The 6,907-nt window shown below is 46.9% G+C and overlaps 1 pseudogene; it reads right to left on the bottom strand.

Moving 5' to 3' along the window:
* Window positions 1–5,354: 5,354 nt before the first annotated feature.
* LOC112913795 (large ribosomal subunit protein eL6-like) lies at window positions 5,355–6,666 on the bottom strand (annotated as a pseudogene).
* Window positions 6,667–6,907: the final 241 nt, after the last annotated feature.

Below are 6,907 nucleotides of genomic sequence, written 5' to 3'. Positions count from 1 at the left end.
AGGGAAATGATGGAGGAACAGAGGACTAGCGGAGGACAAAGCACACTGACAAGTCCTTGAAACAGGCAGGGGGACCTTCCTCTACAGGCTCAACTGCCTCGATGTTCATACTTTGCTAAGGGTAAAAGGCAATCTTAGCCCCACCCCCAGGACCTTGTAAGTCTACTTTAACATGTAAAAAATCATTTAGAAAGTTCCTTTATCTCTAAACCCCCATGATACATGTTGGCAAACATCCCCATGGGTCTCATGACTCAGGTTTTATTAGACAGTAATAAGTGATCTTTTCCCAACAATAACTAGCCCCCTCAAGGTCCTGGAAACCTTGCTTCCAAAATCCCTTAGACACTTACCCTATCCCTAACCACCTCCCAACTCCCAGGTATATAATCAGCCACCCCTCACAGGCCAGGGCAGCAGCTCTTCCTGCCCACGGGTCCTGTCCCAGTGCTTTAATAAAACCACCATTTTGCACCCAAAATGTCTCAAGAATCCTTTCTTGGTTGTCGGCTCCAGACCTTACCTATATTCCAAAACTTCGTCACTTGTAAGTCACTAAATGGGACTTGCAAAAAAATCCTTTTCTGGAACTGACTCTACGTAGAGGCTTCAGTCACCTTTGCCATTTATCCTCCCACTTCTCCATGCCTGATGCATCAGCATGCTGGCCGGAGCTCTAGCAGTCATCTCAACAGCACTTCAGTGCTGGGAACTCCGCATGAAAAAAAACAGATTTTTGTCTGTCCCTTCCCTCAATGAGTTTACAGTCTAGTGGGAAGAGACAGATCATAAACAAACTGCTAGAGAGTATGTCAGAATGTGATAAGGATTAAGGAGGAAAATAAATGAAGAGAGACAAACCAGTCCTAGAGAAGAGGGAGCCAGGTTCCTGCTGCACTATTAGGAGCCCTAATCCCACCGACTGAGCCACCCAGGTGCCCCAAGGTTGATTTTAAATGCAGAAAAATTATCTTTTTTAAAGATTTTATTTATTTATTCACGAGAGACACAGAGAGAGTGAGAGAGAGGCAGAGACACGGCAGAGGGAGAAGCAGGCTCCATGCAGGGAGCCCGATGTAGGACTCTCCTGGGACTCTGGGATCATGCCCTGGGCTGAAGGCAGGCATTCAACCACTGAGACACCCAGGTGTCTCTTAAATGCAGAAAAATTAAACCCCAAAATTGTTTATGTCAGTATTTTTCAGGTTTTGTTACTACAGCTGAATGCCACCCTCCAGCTGATAATGATCCTAAAAGAAGACTGTCTTGGGCATGCTCAGTAACAATTCCTCAGCTCTTGTCCATATGAAAAGGTTGTTAGCCAGATGACACACAAAGCGCAAGACAAATAATAGACTGCCAATAAGATAACTACTCCCATCTATGAACATAAACAAAACACTGCTGCAAAAATACAATGATTTTTCCCAGAATTTTTCTGTATATTGAAAGTTTCAGTTGTGGCCCTGAAGTTACTTAACCTTTCTGTGTTGCATTAAATACTAATGTCCATGTGAACAAAAGGTGGGAGGAGGATATACTACGGGAAAAAAGGGAGTGAAGGAGAGAAATGGGGAAGAGAAGCATGAGTGTTTAAAGCAGAGGTTCCAGATTTCACAGCCTGCAGATCAAAGCAGGAAATGCAAGTGATAAAGCTCTCAGGGGTGAGGAAAAAACAAGGCTCTTGCTGTCTCTTTGTTCTCTCACTTTTAAGATGTGGTAAGGAACTGAAATTTTTCTGCTAAAGGAGAAAAAGCTGCTCAAGCTAATGACATTTTCCCTCAGTGTCCAGGAAGTCAGGGGACACCAAGTAGACTGGTGACCTGACATGGCCAGTTACCACCCAGTTCCATCAATTGTTATCAGCAATAAATGTGGGCCTCATGCTAGATAGTCTCAATTTTTAAAAGCTGGAAGTCTGTATTTTTTGGGTGAAATCTTCTACTTTTTAATGTTGGGAATGAATTCAATATTTTTGGTACACATTTTGGTAAAATTCTGTTAGCAAATTATGTTTCTGCAGTTATCAGGCATCAGGTTGTGAGTTTGTGCCCTCCAAAATGCTGAATGGATGTGCTAAAAAGCAGTTGCAATGGAAAGTGGGAGAAAGGCAAGGAGCTGATAGCAGGTATGGTGAGGGGATGGGAAAGAAGGGCAAAATGGAAGAAAAGATGGTGGGATGGAAAGATAAAAAACAAAGGTAGAAAGAAAAAAAATGTTGAAGAATGAGAGCAAGAAGAGACTGGGAGGGAGTGAGGAAGGGAGAAAGAAGGTACCAAAGGTGGGAGAAGAATGTGTGAAAGGGGAGGAGATTAGGGGGGCTGCTATAGGCAGGGGTGGGGGGTTGGAATCTCTCCACAGAGACACAGGAATATGCCCACACCACAGGGAGAAGGACTTGGTGAAAGGGAAGCCCAGTTTCCCAGCCTCTGGCCATCACTTTCTTTTGATAGTCAAATTGAAAGAGGACTACAACTACTTCATTTTGACTTCAGACTTAAGTTCTCCTTTCCAGTGTCTCTCTTAACTCAGACGGCAGACCTGGGGGGTGGGGGGGAAGCTGTGGATTGGAACTGCCTCCTCAAGCTGCAGCGCTGCTCTGAGCTGGCAAGGCCCCATGTGATTGGCCCTAAGGCAATGGGGCACCTGACCTGTGCTGCCTGCCTGCCCATACCTACCAACCTTCGCTCCGTGGTTTCCCTGTATAAACCTAGAGCCTTTCTCAGCACCTTGGAAACAATCTTTTCAATGTTAATCACGCTACTGCCTTCAGATGTTGGCCTCACGGCAATGAATTCCTCTCTTGTTTCACCACCACTCAGGTCTCTCTGCCTTTGGATTTTGTCAGTGGCAAGCAGCTGAACCTTGTCTGTTTGGGATCCTCGGAGCTAGGTGCTCTTGCACCCATGAGCCCCAGTAACAAAATAACTCAGACCCCCACTTTTCTACAGCTGTAGAAAGTTTAGGACCGTGGCCCAGGAAGTGCTACCTGGGTCAGTCAATACCGCCAGTTAATACCCAAGGTCAGTATCACCCCTGGCCTCTTCCTCTCATCACTTCCTGCAGGCATCCAGCCTCTTCAGCCCCTCATTTCCTTTGTAAACTAACACTGGGCTGAGTCAGCTCAGCTTCAGCAGAGGCTTGAACCACGGAGGGGCCCGTTAAGAAGGACGATTGATGGGACGCCTGGGTGGCTCAGGGGTCACTGTTAGGTTTTTTAGTAACTAAATGGAAATGAGACCGCCAAGGGTCCAAGAACAGATTTTATTGCAGGCACCCTCGGGCGAGGTTCCACGACGCAGGGGGGAAAGAGTGAGTCGGAAGCCGCGCCCAGACAAGGTGGCGGGGTGGGGGGGTTCACAGAACGTCCTAGGGCAGAACAGAACGCTTTCCTGTTGGTCGGCTCACATGCCAGGGGAGGATTGCGATTTGGCCAGCCACAGGTGACTTCCTCCCCTGGGGTTCCAAGGGCACTGGGTCCGGTTGGGGAAGTCCGAAGGGGAGGTGAGGGTCTGCGTCAGGCTGTCAGCAGGTCATTGGTCCATTGGCGTCCCAAGTGGAGGCGGTGACAGGAACCTCAGCCATTTGGGGTATCAGTCATCTTGAGGAGTTTCCCTTCCCGCCTGGCCCCAAACAGTTAAGCCCCTGTCTTTGGCTCAGGGCGTGATCCCAGACCTGGGATCGAATCCCACATCGGGCTCCCTGCAGGGAGCCTGCTTCTCCCTCTGCCTGTGTCTCTGCCTCTCTCTGTCAGTCTCTCATGAATGAATAAATAAATAAAACCTGAAAAAAAAAAAAGAAGAAGGAAGATTGATCACAGGACACCTGGGTGGTTCAGTTGGTTAAGCATCTGTCTTCAGCTCAGGTTATGATCCTGGAGTCCTGGGATCAAGCAGGGGCTCCCTGCTCAGTGAGGAGTCTGCTCCTCCCTCTGCCTCCCGCCCCACTTGTTCTCTCAAGTAAATAAATAAAAAAGATTTTAAAAGAAGGGGAATTACAGGGGCACCTGGGAGTCTTAATTTTGGCTCAGGTCATGATCTCAGAGTCATGGGATCAAATATCGGGCTCCACACTCAGTATGGAGTCTGCTTAAGATTCTCTCCCTCTCTCTTCCCCTTCTCACCACCCTTTATGCAAATACTCTCTCTCTCAAAAAAAGGGGGAAAAAGGTGGGAGGGGGGGTTACAGCCCAGAACAGGGACACAGTAGAACTCCGTATCAAAGGTGACTGTTCCTAAAATGATTTCTGACTCAGGGGACCCATTCTGGACATTTCTTACCTCTCTGCTCAAGGAAGACACCCTTTCTTTTCATTGTGCTCAGCAATGGAACACCTCTTTGATTAGCCTCTCAGTTCAAACTCTGCCTTAATTTCATGAAATTAAAGAATACATTACAGAGTTTTGTCTTACAAAAAAGCAAATAAATGATTCCATCATACCCTAAAGCAATAACGAATGAAGGAAGGACAGGAAGAAGGAAGGAAGGAAGGAAGGGAGGGAGGAAGGGAGGGAGGGAGGGAGGAAGGGAAGGAGGGAGGAAGACGGAAGGAAGGAAGGAAGGAAGGAAGGAAGGAAGGAAGATGGGAGGGAGGAAAAGAAAGGCGGACGCTAGGAAAAGAAAAAGGAAAGGAAAAGAAGAATAGCCTGCTGGTAGGAGTTGCAGTACTAGAGCAGAATGAAGAGACAGAAGAGAGAGGCAGAGAAGGCAGAGCGGGTTTGGAGCTGATATGGAGGTAGGGCTGCTGGTCAGGCCCCAGAAGGGCTGTGAATCAGGCAAGTTACTGTCATCATCCTCAAGGAAAGAGCAGTTTCCTCCTGTCTGCCAGGCGACAATGTCCCATTAGCACTCCAGCTCTCCTCAAGGCCTATACAGATCATTTCTTTGTTTGTTTGTTCAAGGTTTTATTTATTTATTCATGAGACACAGAGAGAGAGAGAGAGAGGCAGAGAGGCAGGCCGAGGGAGAAGCAGGCTCCATGCAGGGAGCCCACCATGGGACCTGATCCCAGGACCCCAGGATCACGCCCTGAGTGGAAGGCAGACACTCAACCACTGAGCCACCTAGGTGCCCCAGAACATTTCTTTCTTTTTTTTCTTTTTTTAAAGATTTATTTATTTGAGAGAGAGCATGTGCAGGTAGCATGAGCAGGAGGGGCAGAGAGAAAGGGAGAAAGAATCCCAAGCATACTTTGAGCTGAGCCCAGAGCCTGATGTAGGGCTCGATCTCATGATCCTGAGATCCCCACCTGAGCTGAAACCAGGAGTCGGATGCTCAACCAACTGTGCCACCCAGGTACCCCTCTTTTTTTTTTTTAATGGATCTATTATTTAATTAGGTTCTTTGTAAGAAATTTAGAACAGCAATTTGTGAGGATAAACTCCATTTATAAGAGGAAACAGAGCAGAGAGAGCTGTGAAGCTGAGGAACAGCTATGATTTTTGGCAGAATTCATTGTCCATGGCTTTCTGATCAGTCTTGTGCTGCTCTAATTTCATATTTCTCTTTTTCTGTGAAGAACTCGCCTTCCTAGTGTCTGGATTTATACTGCTTCTTCCTCTTGAAGCAAGCATCCACGAGATGTTTTGGTGGAGGTGGCAATGGCAAATTTCTGGTGTGTTCTATGCAGAGGATTGAGGGCCAGAAGCCTGGTCACAAGTAGCAAGCCACTGCTCAGCTGCTTTAGGAAAACCACCCTCTTGCCTCTGTGGTGCCCACTGAGGATGATAAAAGGGTTCCAGGAGTGACATTAGCTGGCAGGTTTTTCACAAGCTGACTGAAAGGTTTTCTTTTTTTCTTTTTTAAGATTTATTTTTTATTTTTATTCATGAGAGGCACAGAATGAGAGAGAGAGAGGCAGAGACACAGGCAGAGGGAGAAGCAGGCTCCATGCAGGGAGCCCGACATGGGACTGGATCCCAGGTCTCCAGGATCAGGCCCTGAGCTGAAGGCGGCGCTAAACTGCTGAGCCACCCGGGCTGCCCAGGTTTTCTTTTTTGCTGAAGCTCAACAGTGCTTTGTTTTGTTTTGTTTTATTTTGTTTTGTTTTTTAAAGATTTTATTTATTTATTCACGAGAGACACACAGAGAGAGGCAGAGACACAGGCAGAGAGAGAAGCAGGCTCCCTGCAGGGAGCTGGGGGTTAAGCCCTGAGCCTAAGGCAGACGCTAAACTACCCAGCCACCCGGGCTGCCCCCCCCCCCCCCCCGCCTTTTAAATATTTTATTTATTTATTCATGAGAGACACAGAGAGAGAGAGGGGGGGGGGGCAGAGACACAGGCAGAGGGAGAAGCTCAACAGCTTTTGAGGCACATCTTCAGTAGGATAATACGTAGGCATTTTGCAAAATAACCATTTGGGTACCACCATTCTCGTCACCACTAACTGGTTTTTTGACCGCAGCAAGAACCTTCTCCTTTTTCCTTTCAACCCTGGATTTAGCTGCTAAATACTTCCTCTTGTACATAGCCCTTCTGGAATACTCACTCGATGGGGAATACCTGCCAATTCCTCTGACTAAGACAGGGTATCAGCTACAGTAGGGCTTCCCCTTCTTTGTCATTTTAGCCTTGAGGTCACCCTTCTTAACCTTGCCACCAGCATCAGCCTTCTTGACTTCAGGTTTCTTCTTAGTATCCAGCTCCTCCACTTTTTTACCCACCATCTTGCAAGATGGAAAAGAGCCATATCTTATTTTCCTTACTCATCTGTGTAGTCTCAGAGAAAATACCTCCCTAAAGGTAACTTGGGTGTTTCTCTGTTCTTTGAGACCTCAAGGAGCTGCATACCTTTTTCACCTTAGCTTCTTTGTAGAATAGTCAGGGTTTGTGTTTGTGTGTTTTGTTTCCCAGTTGAAATGACAGTTGAGGATATTTGAATATGGAATAAAAATGTTCAAAATTTGA

This window comes from Vulpes vulpes, chromosome 1, assembly GCF_048418805.1.
Source record: "Vulpes vulpes isolate BD-2025 chromosome 1, VulVul3, whole genome shotgun sequence".
NCBI classification, from domain to species: Eukaryota; Metazoa; Chordata; class Mammalia; order Carnivora; family Canidae; genus Vulpes; species Vulpes vulpes.
Note: the sequence above shows the minus strand (reverse complement) of the source record. Positions and strands in the feature narration are given on the sequence as shown.